We start from the raw sequence: 17,707 nt of genomic DNA, 5'->3' as shown, positions 1-17,707 counted from the left end.
TAAATCTTTTTTGGCTAAGTCTAGGTTGAAATACTTGATTTATTATATTTCAACAAGTAGTATTTGCTGCTGATTTTGCTACTCTATTTTCTTTTACCTCAGATGATTTTTATGTTACAGAAATACTGGAAATAACCGGAGTGCAATAGATTTTAGCTGTATTTATGACTGTATTTATGATACACGGTTTAGTATGATGCATGAAAATAGGGTCCTTACTCTGCTTTTGTTTCTTTAGCATTGCAGCCCAGGAAAAGATTTAATACAGGAATAGAAGTGAGGTAAAGACCCATGGTGTGTTTAAAACCTGCCCTAAAACTGATCAGTCATGGCGTGGCCAGAGTGGTGGAAGTACTTGGATAAAGTCCTGTGCCACCACCTGAAATTGTCCCAGGCAGTTCAGCGCATCAGAGTGGGTGTTGGGGTTACAGTTTTTGTCATGTACTGTTTTTCTTTCTTTCCCCACAAATTCCAGTTTTTTAGAGGGCTTCTGTGTGCTTTAGTGTTCTTCCAAAAGTTAAAATAAAGAACAAATAGCAACAACCAAAAAAAAAAAAAAAAAAAAAATCAAAACAGAGTGAAAGTTTGGGGCCAGAGTACAGACAGATATAGTTTTCAGGAAATCATGGTGATTTTTGGGTATGTGAGATTTGGTCATACTGTCAAATGTTTTAAAACCTCAGTTGTCCGAAATGTGTTAATGGTAGTTTTGGTAGATTTTGGATAGAGCTGAGAGCTGATACCCTTGAGTCCCTGCAGGCAGCATCTGCAGGCAAAACCTCTGGGTTATCTGGTTCTGAAACTACTCCATCATCCTGGGTGGATGTATGCAATTTTGGCTTTGTTGCATCAGTCTCTGACGCAAGCAAAAGGGAAGATTAATTCCCCTAGAAAAAGCTTTCTCTGCTTTGCATCCATATCAATTTCAGTAACTTAAGATCTCTTTCCTTTTCTTTCCTTTTTTTTTTTTTTTTTTTTTTTGAGAGTGGAGGGAGTGTTTAAACTGAAGGCTTATGGAGCATGGCAGTGCTGCAAACTTTTCTAAGCCCCAGGCAAAAACTAAACATCAGTATATTGCAGTCTGTTTGTATGGAATATTTGAAGAGCTTCATTTTTATATTAAAGCAGTTTAAGACTCTGGAGAGAGATCCAAAGCTGTTCCTTCTCCCTGTGAAATAAACAGAAGCTAATACGTATTGTTGCTACATTCTAGTACTTTTTTGTGATCCTTTACCCCACTGTTCAATACTTTTCAATTTGAATAATCCTTGTTGTGCAGGGAAAGCTGTGTTTAATTCTGTTGTGATCACCTCTCCCAAACAGGCAACAGGATTTTCCTGAAATGAGTGAATTTGTTTGAATAAGGGTGCTTTTCCAAACCATCTACTTTGTCTTCATCAAAAAACTGTAGTGCTGGATCTGCCTCACTGTCACCTGTGGTGAGTGACTTCTAGCCCAGTCAGGCTGTGTTTAACTTCTGTTTCTGTTAGGCCTTTGCTAGATTGGGAAGCTGTTCTCACAGTTTGGTTCCCACAGAGGTGTGCATGAACCTAGGCTTTGATAAGCTAATTAGACAGACTTCTCTCACTGAAATGCATCTCCACAGCCTTTAATCAGCTCTGTGACTCTGCTCTTGGCTGCTCCAAATTTAAAGAGGTATTTTCTGTCCCTATCCCTCTGCCTGTTCCCTTTTCCTTGCTGTGCTCTGTGGTTTGCCTTTAAATATCTTTGGGGGTGGAACTACCTGTGTGTTTTGTACATTATTGAGGATCTGGGAGGGCCTCTGGGTATTGCCTTAATAAATGTTAAATAATAAAGCCGAGAGGAGGGTTGCTTTAGCAGTGTATGGGTGTACCAGTGAAGAATGGAGAGCAGATCCTCTGAGTCTCTCCCCTGGCTTAACCAGCTGGAGTCTTGGGAGATGCTTTGCAGACCCACTGTGGCAAAATCATCCTATTTCCTTTATAGCTATATCGATGGTCAGGATCTGTGTCCCTTCGATGTTATGGGTTTTTTCCCCCCTGAAAAATGCTGCCGCCTTCTTCTTGAAAGCTGAGAGAGATCCCCAAAGCTTACCAGGCAGAAAAGCTCAGGGAGCTCTCAAAGGATATTGCTGCTTTTCCCTCTAACCTCTTACAGTCTCTACCTTTCCTCTGTTCTTTTTTCTTTCTTTGCCAGTAAGGCGCTGTGTGCAGTCTTTTGTGAACCTTTGCGGGCCAGATTTCTCCCAGGTGCCTTTTTTCCTCCTCAGTAGCTGCAGAAGAGGCAGTGGATCTGAGGGGGAGATGCGTTTTATGATTTATGACACTTTATAAAGTGCATTTCATAGCAGGATTGACAGAGCTGGAGGCTGGAGTCCATGGAGTTTTGGGGATGCAGAGGCAGGCAGGGGGTGGATCTGCTTCTGGCCACTGTCCGTGTGTCATGGGCTGAGTGGGGACACCTCTGCTTGCCCAGTCCTTGCTTCCCTGCCTAAACTGCATCAAGAGCTGGGGTGGTGCCAGGAGAGCCCAGGAGCTGCCTGTGCTGGGAGCCAGAGCCATTTTACACCTCTGGCACCTCTCCAGAAGCCATGACAGGGCTCCTGCATGTCACCGAGCTCCCTTATCAGCTGTTGCTCCAAAGCTGAGCTTATTTTGACAGCCCTTCCTCCTTGGGATGCCTGCTGATGGCAGGGGTGTCAGTGCAGCCTGCAGTGTGAGGAGCAGGGCTTTGCTCCATGTTCCTTGGCACTGGGGTGCTCTGTCAGAGACTTCAAACAGGGCTCTTTCCCACGGTTTGTTTCTGCCTCTGCCCCTTTCTTGCCTGTAGCCTCAGGGCTGCAGCTCTCCAGCCATCTATTTATATGGCCCCCATTTGTCTTCATCTCCTTGGCACTTATATGGCTCCCCTGGCCCAGGGCCTGAATGCCTCCCAATCTTTAATATATTTATCTTCACACGTGCAGACACACAGGCATACCTGTGAGGTCAGGAAGTACCAGTGCTGCCCTTGTACAGATGGAGGACATTAAATGGTAATTGGTAAACTGGGAGCAGGTGGTGGTGGGGATGGAGGAAGGCTGCTCTCACATGGTACAGGAAATGGCATCACAAGAAATGGTTCATAAGCCACAGTGCAGTCCTGGGAAGATGGGTCTCCCTATTCATACATGAGTCTTGCAGCCAGTGCAATATGAGGTCCTAGTCATGTCCTATCCCTGTTTTGGCCTCTTCATTCTTCAGTCTTGTTTTAAAATATTTTTGTCCCAGTGACACAACTTCAGATGCAAAGCTTCTGTCAAATTGCCCAGCCAGGATGGGGGAGGGAGGTTGGAGTCCTCCTAGTCTGACAGTGAAGTCAAAGGATCTTTTAGTGGCAGGGTCCTTCTCTCTTGCTCACTGGGTTTACTGTTCTTGGAGGGGTGGTGGTCCCCTCTTTTCAGTGGCTGCAGGGTGGGGATGAGCCCAGCAGCACCATCAGCTCAGGGTTTGCTTTGTTTCGCTGGAGCACTGGGAGCAGACTGTCTGCTGGGGTAGGAATTCCTGAATTCCTGGCAGCTGATACATGGCCACACTGTGCCTTGGCAGTGGCTTTCCCTTAGCCTTTCCCAAAGATGGCAATGCTGCCAAGCACATCTCCAAGTGCTTTGCAAACGTGACCCGTCAGCAGTGTCTTCAGCACAGAGACAAGCTTGTGGCATTTAGGGAGCTCAACCAAAACCTGCTGGGGGTCGGAGGTGACCCCTTCTGTCCCATGATGCCTTCTCCTGTGCCCCAGGGCCAATGCCAGGCTCTGGGCATGGCCAGGGGAGAAGTCAGGTGGCTGTTTGCTGGGCCTGGGCCTGGCTGATAGAGCACGGTGCCTAATTAGTGTGGCAGCTGTTCCCCGTTAGCCAGGCTTTCCTTAGGCGCCTGCACTAATGTTCATGATAGCAGCTAAGGAGAGAAGGGAGGAGGAAATTGCATCTATATTTAATTAATACTGCATCCATATTTTATTACAGAGAGCCCTTAGGTGCAGGAAGATTCTCAGTGAGAACAATTGCTTTGGCCAGCTGAAGCTATTGTATGGTGCTGAGGAGGTGAACTTTGGTTTTGAAAACAACCCCAAATTCCTTGCAGGGTAACCTTGCAGGGAAAGCCCAGAAACCCTCTGCCACTCACCTCTCAGCCTGAGGCTGAAAAGCGAGGGGCAAATTTGCTGATAATTCATATTTGATTAGCTTTAATATCTTCTAGTATTGCAAGCAAGAAAGGTTCAGTGGCTGCAGACAAAAACCACACTGATTATTTTTTCCTTTTTATAAGCTTCCAGAACTGGAGAGGGTTCCTTGTCCCTTCTCTGAGCTTACTCCTGTCTTCCAGCTGCATTCCAGCTCGGAATCCCAGCTCGGAGACAGAGCATGTTGTTGCGATGGCCGTCCCGTTCCTGTGGCTGGCCGTGCCTGAGGGGGCCCATGGGGCTGGCAGGGCTGGGCTGGTGGAGCTGAGAGCACCTCAGAGATGCTGGTGGCCGCAGGGGCCTCGGCAGCTTTCGAGGCCACCTTGAGGGACTGGGCGGCCACGTGGGACGTGCTGCAGGCCACGGGGGAAGCTGGGGGTGTTTTGGGGTCAGCCTGAGCCTGGCCGAGCAGGGCCGTGGGTCAGCATCGCCAAGCAGGGCCATGGGTCAGGGTGGCCTGAGCAGGGCCATGGGTCAGAATGGCCCGAGCGGGGCCATGGGTCAGAATGGCCAGAGCGGGGCCGTGGGTCAGCGTGGTCAGAGCAGGGCCATGGGTCAGCGTGGTCAGAGCAGGGCCATGGGTCAGGGTGGCCTGAGCAGGGCCATGGGTCAGAATGGCCAGAGCGGGGCCGTGGGTCAGCGTGGTCAGAGCAGGGCCATGGGTCAGCGTGGCCAGGGCAGGGTGGTGGGTCAGAATGGTCAGAGCAGGGCCATGGGTCAGCGTGGCCTGAGCAGGGCCATGGGTCAGAATGGTCAGAGCAGGGCCGTGGGTCAGCGTGGTCAGAGCAGGGCCATGGGTCAGTGTGGTCAGAGCAGGGCCATGGGTCAGGGTGGCCTGAGCAGGGCCATGGGTCAGAATGGCCCGAGCGGGGCCGTGGGTCAGCGTGGCCAGAGCGGGGCCGTGGGTCAGCCTGTCCAGCGCTGCCCTGCGGCCGGAGCCCCCGGCCCTGCACACGGGTGGTCACTGCTGCTGTCCAGCAGTGGCAGCGAGGCACGGCCTGAGCTGCTGCAGCCCTCGGCCCTCTGCCCTCATTAGGGGCAGGCTTGGGCCAACACGGAGGCGTGTTATAGTCCAGTCAGAGAAGCAAAAAATAAGCCTGTGTGCTGGAATAGCCTGAGCCTCTTAAAATATTTTGTACACACCCTTCATGCCCCATTAGTACCATTGTTTTGTTCAGTCAGCATGTGGTACAGCCCTTCTTGTACTCTGCAAAACACATCATTTTCCAAAATGTTGTTGTACTCTGTGGTTTCCATTATAATAAAAATATGCAAACAATTGCTATCCAAGGAAAACTAACTGCCATTTAATTTTTAAATCCTCCTCCTTCTCCTTTCACTGATTTCTGCAGTTTTTCCTTGGTAGTATCCAAATTTTGGGGAGAAAGGAAAGCTGAAGGCAGAAGTGTTTACAGAAAGGAGGATTTCTGCCCCTCCACAACTACAAAAGAAACATTTGTTGCCTCAGATAACTCCTAAACAAACTGCTGCCAAAACAATTAGTGTTATTTTTCTATTATCCTCCTATTTGAGAGTAAATAGCCATTTCATGAATATGTTAATTATCTGGTCGGTGCAGAAGATAAGTGGATGTCGTATCTTCACAAATGATGATAACTCTTCTATTGTATACAAAAATTTCCAACAAAGATTTTTCCCAAGTATTTGGGGTCAGGTGGCTGCAGTTAAACTGGTCACAACTGGATCTTCTGCTTTGATAACTTAAAGATTTAGCAAAGATTGAACAATTCAGTAAATTAAGATTTTTTTTCTTTTTTTCTAAGGAAAAAGCAGGCAGCTAAGCAATAAGAACCAAATCCTTACAACAGCTGAGATTTTAAATTGTGTTGTATTTCTGTATTAAGTTTTAAAGCCTAACAGAGAGGTTCAGGGGAAAAAGTTAGTTGTGTAAGTAATGCAGGGTCGTATGTCTATGTACTATTAAATACATGGTATTTTTAGAGGTAAATACAGTATTATTCTATTTAAATTGGTCTGTCTGCAGGACAGAAATTATTTGTGAATTTTTTGTTAGTAAAAACTGTAAGTTACTAGATAGGTATGTTTGTTTATTATGTTTGTTTTAAATCATCCAAATATTTATTTTAATGATACTGGGCTTATTTGGGCTCTGGAGAAGCAGCAAAGTGCTGATTTTCCTTTTGGAAATGTGTACATGTGTACATTTAGGAGGAAAAATTCAATATTCTGCAAAGTTGAATGCGCCATTGTGCCAGATAATTAAAATGTAAATTTAAGTATCTATGCCTGCTTTGTGATTTTTTTAATACTTTTAAGTTAGTTGTCTTTTAAAACATGTGGTCAGCTGTTGTATTCACATATGGTCAAATGATCAAAGTCTGAACTCCTCTCTAATTGTCCCCTGCTGCTTGTCTGCTCTGTCCATGATCAAGGCCTCAGCAGGTGATAAGAAAGGCATGAGAACAGGCTGGAAGGAGAATGAACTACTGAGGGGCCCAAGCTGAAAGAAATAAAGACTTCCAGTACATCACCCTGACAGTAAAGAACCAAGAAAAAGTGAAGTCTGGTTAGTTCTTATTTTTTCTTTCTTTCTCGCCCTTTTCCCCCCTTGCTCACAAATCTGCATATATTTTTTAAACAGCAGAATGCAAACAGGGTCGTCTCTGTGTATTCTCAGCTCATATAAAAGGCAGAACCAAACAGCCTTCTGCAGACATGTTTATTTACTTGTGAGGAGGAGGAAGCTGCTAAGTCACACAGTTTATAGTATTTCACATGTTTGTGGAAATCATTGCAATTCTTTTCACTTGTGCTTGTCATTGTTTGCCTGGAGTTCACTTTGCCAGATGGTGCTTTATTGTCACTGGTGTCCACACCTCACTCTTGCATCACTTCAAGACCAAATGGTGTGAAGAGCTTTAATACTTAGAGGATTTAGTAAAAGTAAATCCACACTTTGTGGAAGGTTCATTCTCAGCTATTCAAGCAGGTCTAGCACTGATTCAGAGAGGGAGTAGCTGACCCCAGGAGTGAAGAAAGGGTGAAATAAATGGATTGTCTTTGCCACTCCTGTTTGTCCCCTGCTCTCTTGCAGTCAAAACGCTGATAGAAAATTAAGGATCAATATTAGATTTAGAATAAAGAGTTAACAGTTAAAGAAAGGAAGGTGCATTGTCAGATTCTCCTCTCCTCCCCCCATTCAGTGTAGAAAACAGTTGGCTGCATTTGTAAAGCTAAATTTCTTAGGCTTGCAGTAATGTATTTGTATGCATCGTGTTTTTGGAACCACGTGAGGATTAATTTTTTACATGAATTTGCATGCAAATAGAGTACTCCCTTTTGGCTTCGGCAGAGTAGTTTCTTAATGTTTGCAAACACTGTCGCTCAGATGCAAGAAGTGCCGTTGCCCCATTTTACAGATGAGGAGACAGTGGCTGGCTGAGAAAGAAGTGAGTGCTGCTCAGACTGTCATTCAAACGTGGGGGTTTTGGGCAGTCTATATTTCATTATTTAAAACAGGACTGAGTGCCTATTTCTCTGTTTTTGCAGGTAACTGAAGTCTGTGTGCCCAAGTGACTACATCAGTAAGACTGGACAGAGAGTGTGTGTCTCTGCATGGACAAGGGAATATTTTAGCAGGAGGCAGATGTGAGAGGATTTAGAGGATATTATAGAAAAATCCTTGTAGTGCTCAGGCTGTTATATGGCTGCTGTAAAACAGCAAACAGGTTAGAGGCTATAACCACAAGGAAAGAGCACGCATCACAACTGCAACCCCCTCTGCAAGGAGGCAGAGCTGTGTTCAATGCCCCAGGTTTTTTCTGGGGTCAGCTCCAGAGGGTTCTCCTTGTGGGCCATGCGGGTTTTAGGAAGGACAATTCTTGTAGCAGGTTTGTGATGGAAGGGGAGACTGATGCACAGGGAGGGTGGTGGAGAAAGAGGATTATGATCATGTCTCTGCATGGGGCAAAGGGTGAGAGAGACTCGAAACAAAGGGTTTGGAACATTTTGAGCGTGGAGATTTGTGGGAAGGAGGGCCCCAGTCCTGCTGGGGGTCTGCTGAATAGTGACTGCCTCAGCAGTGACCCACGGAAGGGAAGCTCCCCTTGGCAATGTCGGCGCTTCCCTCCCTCCCTCCCTCCTGTGCTCCCTTGTGGAGCGGGGCTGGTTCCACTTGGTCATGCCCAGAGGCCTCCTGAGCCGGGCTGGCGAGCCCAAGTGCCAGCACAGGCTGAGCATGGCAGAGCTGCTGCTCGGGGTGCAGTCAGCACAGGGGCTGCCATGGTCAGCACAGGGGCTGCCGAGCCAGGGCACGGCATAGGGTGCACAAATGAGCTTGAGACAGCCAGAGGGGGACTTACCGGAGCACTGGGAGCTCACCCTTGCCTGCTTAGGGTGTCTCGCACATCCCATGTGCTGCAAGATCCATCCCCTGTGGGGGGATGTGCAGCCCTTCTGTCAGGATTGGCCATGCCCTAATGACCTTCCTGTAAATATTTATTGTTCAGAACATCCAGAAGTAGGAAATATCTCCTGTGATGGCAGGCACACAATGGGAACAGAGCAGCCAAATTTAACCAGCTTACACATCGTGTCTTCTGCCATTTGGTCCTCTGTTTCCTGCAGAATAAAACTGGCAGTGCCCAGAGAGAGCTGTTGAGAGTCACCTTTGCACCTGGAACATTCTGAGCTGGTGTGGCTGGTCTACCTTCAACACACTTGAGATGTTTATTTTTTTTATAGAGAATTCCCAGCCTTGTCTGTGAATTCTGTTTCCTGACTGGTTTTTTTTGGTTGAAAATGTGGATTTTATGTATACAACAATAGCCTTCAGTAATACATTGAATTCCAAAATTGGAAATGTTGAGAAGCAATGAATGGAAATGCTTTTTATGTAATACTGCATTAACTTTGCGGACTTAAATGGTTCAGTGAAGAGTTACTGGTCACAGTAGCTGTGAATAAACTCACGTATTCTTGTTTTCATATTGGTTCAGGTCCCTTTCCTGGCAGAAGCTGGTCTTTCTGCGAGTCCATGGAAAGTTCTTGAGCAGAGAGCTCTCCATGCCTGCTGCTGATAACAGGTAGTATCATGCTGTTTTCTTGGAAAATGCATTTGGATGCTATTTTCTAGAATAAACAAGCTTAAGTGGCCAAGAAATAAAATAGATTCCTCCCACTTCTCTCCTTCCCCCATGTGCTCATAATAAGTTGCTGAAGTGAAAAAAAAAGGTAAGTGGTTGATTCTCACTCCTGCAAATGGTCAAGAAAATTACAGAGCCAGCAAAATCAATTTTCAGGTTTAATAGTCCACAAGCCCAAGGAATTCTGTGCAGTATTCCCTGGGGTCTGGGTAGGTGTTTAATCTCTGAAGGTCTATACAGAGGAGGCATGTTGAAAACAAGAAGTTTTTGGTGGGGTCATGTGCTCCAGGAGGTTTGGGATCAACAGGAGGTGCGTGGTTTGTTTGCTCTCACAGTGGTTTTGGGCAGCAGCTCTGACCAGTGGCTTTGGTGGGAGGGGGTGAGGTGCTCCTGAGGCTGGCTTTATATTGCTGTGTGAGGAGCTGAAGGGAACAGGTCCCCACTCTCCTTCCGTGGCATCCTTATGTAGGAAGAAGAATTTGGTTTATTACTTTGCCTGCCTGTTGTGAGAGCTCTCGGCAATAACAGATTTTTGAGGAAGCACCCTTGGGCTAAGCAGGGCAGGCCCTGTGTGCTGTGGGATTTATTTCCTGCAGGATGTGATCCTGTAAGAGGCTCCTCCAGGCTGGACTGGGGTGGCAGTGTGAGCCCACCCTGTCCCTGCACGGTGCCTCCAACTGACCACAGAGAAGGGGTGATGGCTTTGGATGGCATTGTGAGGCAGAGGAAAGCAGGAGGCTTTAGCAGAGACTCCTGTGAGGATTTTGGCTGGTGGAGGGAGAAAGGACTTTTCTGCACTGTGGCTCAAGTGGTGGGGTAATGAGGAGCACAGCCCTGATGTGCAGAAATGCTGCCTGTCAGAATGACTACTCTGCAAATCTACTTAAAAGTGATTTTCTGTGTGCCACCCTGAAATTCATCTGGCAATTAAATGATAAGGTTAATATGTTACATGCATGGAGACCAGAAAATTTGGAGGTAGTGTTGCCATAGCAACTGTATTTCTGCCCTGCTGGGCACAGGCATCCCTGTGGGGTCAGCCAGGGCACGGTGCTGGGGGTGGGAAATGCCGCCAGCGTGGTAGCAAAGGGGTGGGAAAAGTCATAAAAATGTAAAAATAAACCCAACTCTTTGATCTCGTTGTGTGCTGTCGGTGGAAGAGCAGTAAAAGGTGAAGGTCCTCTCCATTGTGTGTGTCAGAGGGAGCACTGCAGCCTGCCTCGGGGTGTGCCAGGGAGCTGTGCCTTCAGGAGGGCAGGGCTCAGCGCTGCTGCAGCTGCTCTGCTCTCTGGGGCTGCTGCATTAACTGGGAAAAGTGTCTCCAGTGCAATCCCGTGTCCTCCTTCGGCTCCTACAGCTAAAATCCCAGTGCACAAAGAAGACGCCCTCTCCAAAGAGCATATACTCCAACAGTCAAATACACTCAAATAATACTGTGCTTTGAAGGGAACCCAGAAGGACTCTCTTGCTCTTCCACTAATTTTGAAGCCATTTGATTTACGTCTGAGAACTACGGAGCGCTTGCTTTTGTACACAGGTGTGTTCGTGAGCGCTGGGATTGGTGCCACGTGGCTGTGCATCCCTGTGGGAGGTGGCAGCTGAAGCTCTGCTCTCTCCCCTGGGCCCGTGACCAGGAGCAGCAGGGTGCTGTCACCACTGGGGACCATGAGTCCTCCTTCCTCATGTCTGCAGTGTCACTGCCTGGCACTCCAGCGTGTCCAGGTTTCGTTAGTGCAGATGATTTTAGGCTCTTAAAAACCCCTGTGGTGAATGGTGTAGCTTCTCTTAACTACAAAACATAAAAGCATTTTTGTGGCCAAATCAGAAATGACGAGTTGGCTTTCCCTGCTTTAATGAACTAAGTGTTCAAACCTCAGTAGCGTTGCAGAGATTGTGATTCTTGTTTCAGTCTCCAAGCTTCACTCCTGAGTGATCTCTGGGTCTATTGTTTTGCCTTTGAGAAATGGTTTCGTTTTCTGTTGCTATCTTTTCAGAGTAGATCTGTGCTTAGGTATTACCACAAAAAACCAGGTAATCTTCTAAACTGAAAAAAATGTCAGCTGGTTGCTGGCAGATACCTCTCATCTGGGAAAGGCTCTTGGCTCATATGCTGGTTATCCCTGCTGAGATAAAGCGAGCAACTGGAGCAAATGAAGCACTTAAGAAGTGTGTTAGAGCTTCTCCCCATAGTATGCAAACGAACTGCAAATAATCTGTGTTCCTGCAGGAAGTCCTTTATGAAAAGCAAAGGGATGGAAAAGGAAATGGAGGCCTTGGCACTGGTGAGGTTATTTACATGGAGGGCACTGTGTGTTTGCTGTGTGCTTGAGCTATGATAACAGAAGTCTGCTTTCCCTGGAATGTTGTGGCTCTCAGAGGGAGGAGATGAAAGACCTAGAATGATAAAATGGCACATCTCAGGGCATTTTATTTTATATTAAAGCCTTTTTTTTTTTTTTCTTTTTTTTTTTTTTTTTTCTTTTCAGCAAATTCATACCAAATGTCAGAGGGAAAGCCTATTGTGTTACCAGAGTAATGCCAAAAGATGCACAGAGATCATGCAATTGTGTTATTGTATTGAGATGTCATCCTAATACCACTTTGGTTTATTTGAATAAATCCATGTATTTGCCATAAGAATCTGACATAAGGAACCTCACAAAGGTACATGATGACCATGCCCTGAAAGGCAGTGTTTATGGAGAAAGTGCTTTCTATGCACTGTTGTTCAATGTTGAAACAGGTTTCTTCAATTTACATTCTTTTATTTTAAGGGTGCATAATAACTTGCTGTAGCTTTGGAAACTCGGGGCAGATATAACTTAAGTAGATTTATCTAACTACACACAATACTTTGCTGTTGGATGCAGCAGTAGTTGCCATAGCAACTGCAGGATCCCAAATTGTTATGATACCCCAAGAAACAGGTTGTCTTTTGGAAGAACTGCAAGCAATTTAACTTTATACTACAGTAGCCATAGCTTTAGGGGATAAATGATGTCTCCAAATGTGTGCTTCTCTCCATGTGGGTTTATTTCAATTATGACATTTTTTCACTTTGCTGTAATTTTTTTGGTCATAATTATTTTTTTTTCTGAGCTGAAGGGATAGAATATGTTTTAAAATGCTCATCATTATTAGTTCTGTATACCATGATAGCGTCTAATGACTCTTACAAACTTTGAGATCTTCTTGCCACCACTTAAAAAGAGAAAAAAACCAGGGAGAAGGTCAGTGGCATTTTTTTCCCTCTGGTTGTTTTGTCATCAAATAATATATCTCAAATGGAGATGAACATACCTTCCTAACAGCCATGACCAAGGTACTGTCCCTGCTTCACAGGTGGGTGAATTGTTCCACTGAGGAGGTAACAGAGTCTGAAGATGACTGTTGATAGGTGGGACTAGGTCTGATGAGTGGTTAGGAGAATCGTGAACCAAGTCCCTGCAAGCAAAATTTTTCATGGAGGGTGACAAAATAAAGCTTGGATTTTCTTGAAGCTATGTCCTGATCCTGCAGACAAATCAGTATAAATAACCAGCTGTATCAAGGGTAGTTCACTTGTGTATAGTATTTGGCCCAGATGGTTTATTTTTGTGATTCTAGATTTATTTTCTTTCTTTTCTTTTAGAAAGGTTGTGGTAATGTTTCCCAGCTCCTGAGAGAGTTGGAATTGTTGAGCCTGGAGAAGAGAAGGCTCCAGGAGACCTTAGAGCCTCTTCCAGTGCTGAAAGAGCTGGAGAGAGACTTTTCAGAAGGCAGGTGACAGGGAAAGGGGAAATGGCTTCCAGCTGCCAGAGGGCGGGTGAGATGGAATTTCGGGAAGAAAGTCTTCCCTGTGAGGGACAGGCTGCTCAGAGAAGCTGGCTGCACCTTCCCTGCGGGGGTGCAAGGCCAGGCTGATGGAGCTCTGAACAACCTGGGATAGTGAAAGCTGTCCCTGCCCATGGCAGGGGCTTGGAACGAGATGATCGTTAAAGTCCCTTCCAACCTAAAGCATTCTGTGGTTCTGTGAAGTCATGTTATAGATCAGTTGGGGAACTAAAATATGTCTGTGAAAATAGAAGAAATCAAGAAAGTTTCTCTGTTCCTATTAATAACACATGCAGGGGATCTACACACATTCAGGTTAACTCTTAATGGGTTCATTTTCTTAGGATTTGTTACTTGGTTTGCGAGGCCAAAGAATCTTAGTTGTGCTCCAGGATGTCAGGGAATGCATTGGAACGAAACAAAATGGTTTTGTCCTCAGACCACTTGCAAAGCGAGCCCAAGACAAGGGGTTGCAGACAGGGGTGTGTGAGGACTGATAAGGAGGCTGGTCCATGGGTGTCTCTGGAAAGATGCTGTTTAAGTGCTGACAAGCTGTTTGTTTGCTTGGTGGTTCAGGAGCTTTGAAGGCTGGCTTGAAGACAAACAACAAAGGCACTTTGGAGGTGGCTGTTGGGAGCTCTTCCTTGCAGGAGTGGCAGCAGGGGGAAAGCACAGGAGGGATTTTGTTGGAAAGCACAGAGTGTAGGCTAGGGACATGCTGGGGAGCAGAAACTTTGTGTAAAACAGACCTTTATCAACTCTTCCTCTTATTCATCAAACTTGCTGCGAGGAGGAATCTGTGGGTCTCTCCCAGAGGTGGCTGCATTTTGAAAAACTCAGAAAGATGGTATTACTGGCTGCAGTTGGGCTTTCCCAGTCTTGCTCCCTGAGAAAGCCCTGTCTTGTGTGAGTGGCTGGCTCTTTTCCTTCTCCAGGGAAAGGGCTGGGGTGCCATCCCTGCTGGGAGCAGCTCAACCAGGGACCTGTGCCAGGGCCTCGACTGCCAGCAGCAGCACTTAACCAAAGTGGCAGTGACTTGTGGAAAGGTGTGTGCTCAAAAGCAGCCACTTTCTGGTTGTGTCCAGGTGGTATCTGTGACCTGGGAATTCTGAGACCTAGCTGTGCATCTTTACAAGGAGTTTGTATATCTTTGCCAGCCTTCAAAATTCATGATTTGTACCTCAAAAAGTTCATGAGGATGGGTTTTTTCCTTTTTTTAAAAATTTTTTTGGGTGTGTTGTCATGTTTATGGGCTTTTTGGTCCAGCTGTGTTGCCTATTTCAAGGTTTAATTTGCAGCTGAGAATTGGAAGCTTATTTTTATGGTACATGTTCTTTTTTTGTGCAGAGCTTAGATTTGGGTGAGTGACATGGCTGCAGGTTCTGAGGCTTCCTGGAAGCACCAGCTGCTGCAAGACTGGGGATGGAACTGCAGGAGTGTGCAGTGCTGCTGGTACAAGGAGGCCTTTTCATCCAGCCTCCTTTTGGGTCTCGTGGGTATAAAATGGGGCTGAATTAGTCTTTTCTTCCCTCCTGACATTTGGCTGGGTGGGAGGCTGATTCCTGATAGGTTTTAGTACAGTGTTTGAAAACATAATTTTCTCACAGTTTTACATGTAATTTGCCTATATTGTTACTATAATATGGGTTTTATTCCTCTTGAGGCTACACAAGTCTTCAGGATACTCTTAATATGTATGGTGGGAAATGGGCTGTTTGCAAATTAGTAACAAACTATAATAATTACTTTGCTTTCCCCTTGAAATGCTAATCTGAAGCTTTGATGACCACAAAATTCCCATGTAAAGCCACACAGACCTTCAGCTGCATTTGTTGGATCTATTTAGATCCCTGCTTGGTGTCTAAAAGAGGCAATAACTCTGCGAACATCTCTGGCCGCTTCCTCCCACACATTGCTTGGTGTGGCTCCTGTCTGCTTGGATATCTATATACAGCACAACTGTAGGTGTGAGTTTTTGTGGTTTGACCTGTTTCCATAAGTTAAAGTTGCTAAGGATGGCCACAGTGATAATTTAATAGGAAATGCTGAGCTAGTGGTGAATTTTCTAGAAATATCTGCAATGAAAATATTGAGCATTTGAAAATTCATGGGAAAAAATATACATTTTGAGGACTTGAAGACATGAAAGGAAAAACAGTTTGTAAACTAGGTCTAATCTTGACCAATGTTGTAGAAATTAATGTCTGTGGTAATACAAAAACTCCCAATGTACAATTCTTGAAGTGATTCCATCCTGTCCACTTTAAGTCCAAGCATCTGTTTGACTCTTCTTCCTCATGGAGTACCCTGGTGCCATCTCTTGAAGGCAACTGAAAGACCTCAGGTCCAGCTCTGTCTCACAGCATCTCCCAGGATGTTTTCCTCCTCTGCTCTGAAAGCACAATACCAGTGCAGACAGGCTGAGTCCAAGGCATCCTCCTCAGCAGCCCTTTTCTGTGGGTGGAGGAAATGTCAGTGAAATGTAATGTGTTGGCTTCTCCTGGAGCATGTGTGGTGAGCTGGTTATGTGAGTGGCCTCTCCTGTGTCTTTTAAAGCTGGTGGCCGGATTATCTTTACTTTCTCCTAATCCCTTTGAAAAATTTGAGTAGATTCTCTTTTGACAGCAGCCACTGCTGCTGCTGTTTCTCTAGCAGAAAGCCATTTCAGTATCTCTGTCATTGTTTCTGGCTCTGCCACCTGGATGGAACTGGTGGGAGGAAGGAGCAAAGGAGAAACAGCCTTGAGGAGAGCCGTGCCATGCTGCACCCTCATTCATTGCTTTGGCTGAGCCAAGAGCTGCAAGGGCCACACAAACATCACCCCTTGCTCTGTGTTTAATGTGCTAGGAGAAGCCCTTGTGAGGATGGAGATGCTGCTGTGTGAGCCAGAGCAGCCCTGGGGACGGGGATGCTCCGGGTCAGTTCCAGCCTTCTCACCCTCCCAGGAAAGCAAACAGGGAATAAAGGTCACACGACAAGGCGAGGGCATCATCTTAAAGAGAGCCTCTGCCACACAGGATTGTCTCGTGCAGTGCTGCTGAGCATTTGGAAAGCAGACCAATAGCATTAGGGTGGAGGAATTCCCACTGCATCCCCCTCCTGTAGCCCCCTCACCTCGGCCCCAAGATCAAACAGGCAGCAGCAGTGCAGCCTTCTGCCTGCATGAGAACAGAGCCTGTGCAGGACGGCTGCCACAAGGGAAAGCTGCTCTCTGAAGGTGCTTGAGAAATAAACAGTGGCACGTCAGCACAGTGTGAGGTGGCTGCCTGGGTCTGGAGAAACCATGTGTGCCTGGGGTGGTGAGAGCCTGCCTTCCTCTTGAATGGCAAGGACTTCATTTCCATGTGCTTACCAGACCTGGGGCAGCATTTCTAGGAAAGGCAGTTTGGTAGAGGGAGAGGCTGCATGCAGTGTGGCGCTTTAGGGATTGCTTTCTGTCTTCTGAAGGCTGAAATGCCCCAGCACAAACCATCTTGCAGTGTGCCCTGGGGAGCAGGACATTGATGGGATGTGCCGGCAGTGTTTTCTTACCTTGAACTTGTGATGGAAAAGAGTGGGAGAGCTCGAGGTTTTCTGTCCCCAAATTCTTGGCATTAGCCTGACCTCTTTCTGCACCTGACAAAATCTCTCAGTGGGCTGGTTTTAGTGTAACAAGGTGATAGTAGAAGAGACCAAAGTGGTGAACAGAGTCCCTGAAAGACACGCTGGTGTGAGCCAGGTGCCTGACAGGATGTGTGCAGGGCTGTTTTTTCCCCTTGCTTGTCTGGGTTTCCCAGGAAGCTGTTTTGCTGCACGTCTGGTGCTGCTGACCCACCGCATGGGAAGCCTTGAGTAATCCCACACTGCTCTGAGCATGTTTGAGAAGTTCTGTATGACAAGATCGCTGAGTGTCCTGCCCTTTGCTCTGCCCCCTCTCGTGTTTGTCACATCTAATAATGGACAGAAATGTGGTGTGTGCCACTGAACACGGGGAATTTGTTTGTATTCCATGTTTGCCACAGCCTTTTAATTTGAGGAGGGAGCGTGGGAGCAGGGAATGGCTAAGAACACTTTGGTAGCTCTCTGCTGTAGGCTAGTTCTTAGGGAGTGATGTGAACTTGAGCTGAAGTGTTGGGTTTAGAGTGGCAGTGGTATCTGGAGGGGCAGTGCTAAGTGCTTTAAAAGTGCTGTATCTGTTTCAGGGCTTGGTGAAGGGTGGTGAGATAAGCTGCTGTCTGTGCTCCCTTATCTGGATGGGGGTGTCAGGTGCTGCAGTTTCCAAGGAGAATGTTGCCATGTTTTATTTTGCAAGGGAAGTGCTGTGGAAAGATCATTCAGGCTGTGTACAGCCCCCAGCCTGGGCAGGTGCTCATTCACACTCTGAGCTGTGCTTGTGCTGCTGCCAGGTGCTGGACTGCCCTGCTGCAGCCAAAGTGGCCTTTTGTCCCTGGCCTCCGTGTTGGTACATCTTGGGCTTGTTCCTTGCAGAGATCCATCCAGCTAGGTAACAATAACAAGGTGTAAAAGAGCAGGAGATCCTTGTGAAATCCTGATGGTTTTTCCATGCTTACATATTTGGTTGTTGA

At 46.5% G+C, this 17,707-nt stretch overlaps 1 long non-coding RNA gene across 2 annotated transcripts in view; it reads left to right on the top strand.

Moving 5' to 3' along the window:
• LOC134425857 (uncharacterized) overlaps positions 1-17,707 on the top strand; it is a 186,225-nt gene that overhangs the window by 154,477 nt on the left and 14,041 nt on the right. For both annotated transcript variants that reach the window (XR_010029787.1, XR_010029786.1), the window contains exons 2-4: positions 6,618-6,751; positions 7,735-7,788; positions 9,183-9,269. This is a non-coding gene — a long non-coding RNA (uncharacterized LOC134425857). The remainder of the gene's footprint in view (positions 1-6,617; positions 6,752-7,734; positions 7,789-9,182; positions 9,270-17,707) is intronic.

The sequence above is a fragment of the Melospiza melodia genome, chromosome 16 (genome assembly GCF_035770615.1).
Source record: "Melospiza melodia melodia isolate bMelMel2 chromosome 16, bMelMel2.pri, whole genome shotgun sequence".
NCBI lineage: Eukaryota > Metazoa > Chordata > Aves > Passeriformes > Passerellidae > Melospiza > Melospiza melodia.
This window is presented reverse-complemented; position numbering and strand designations above follow the sequence as displayed.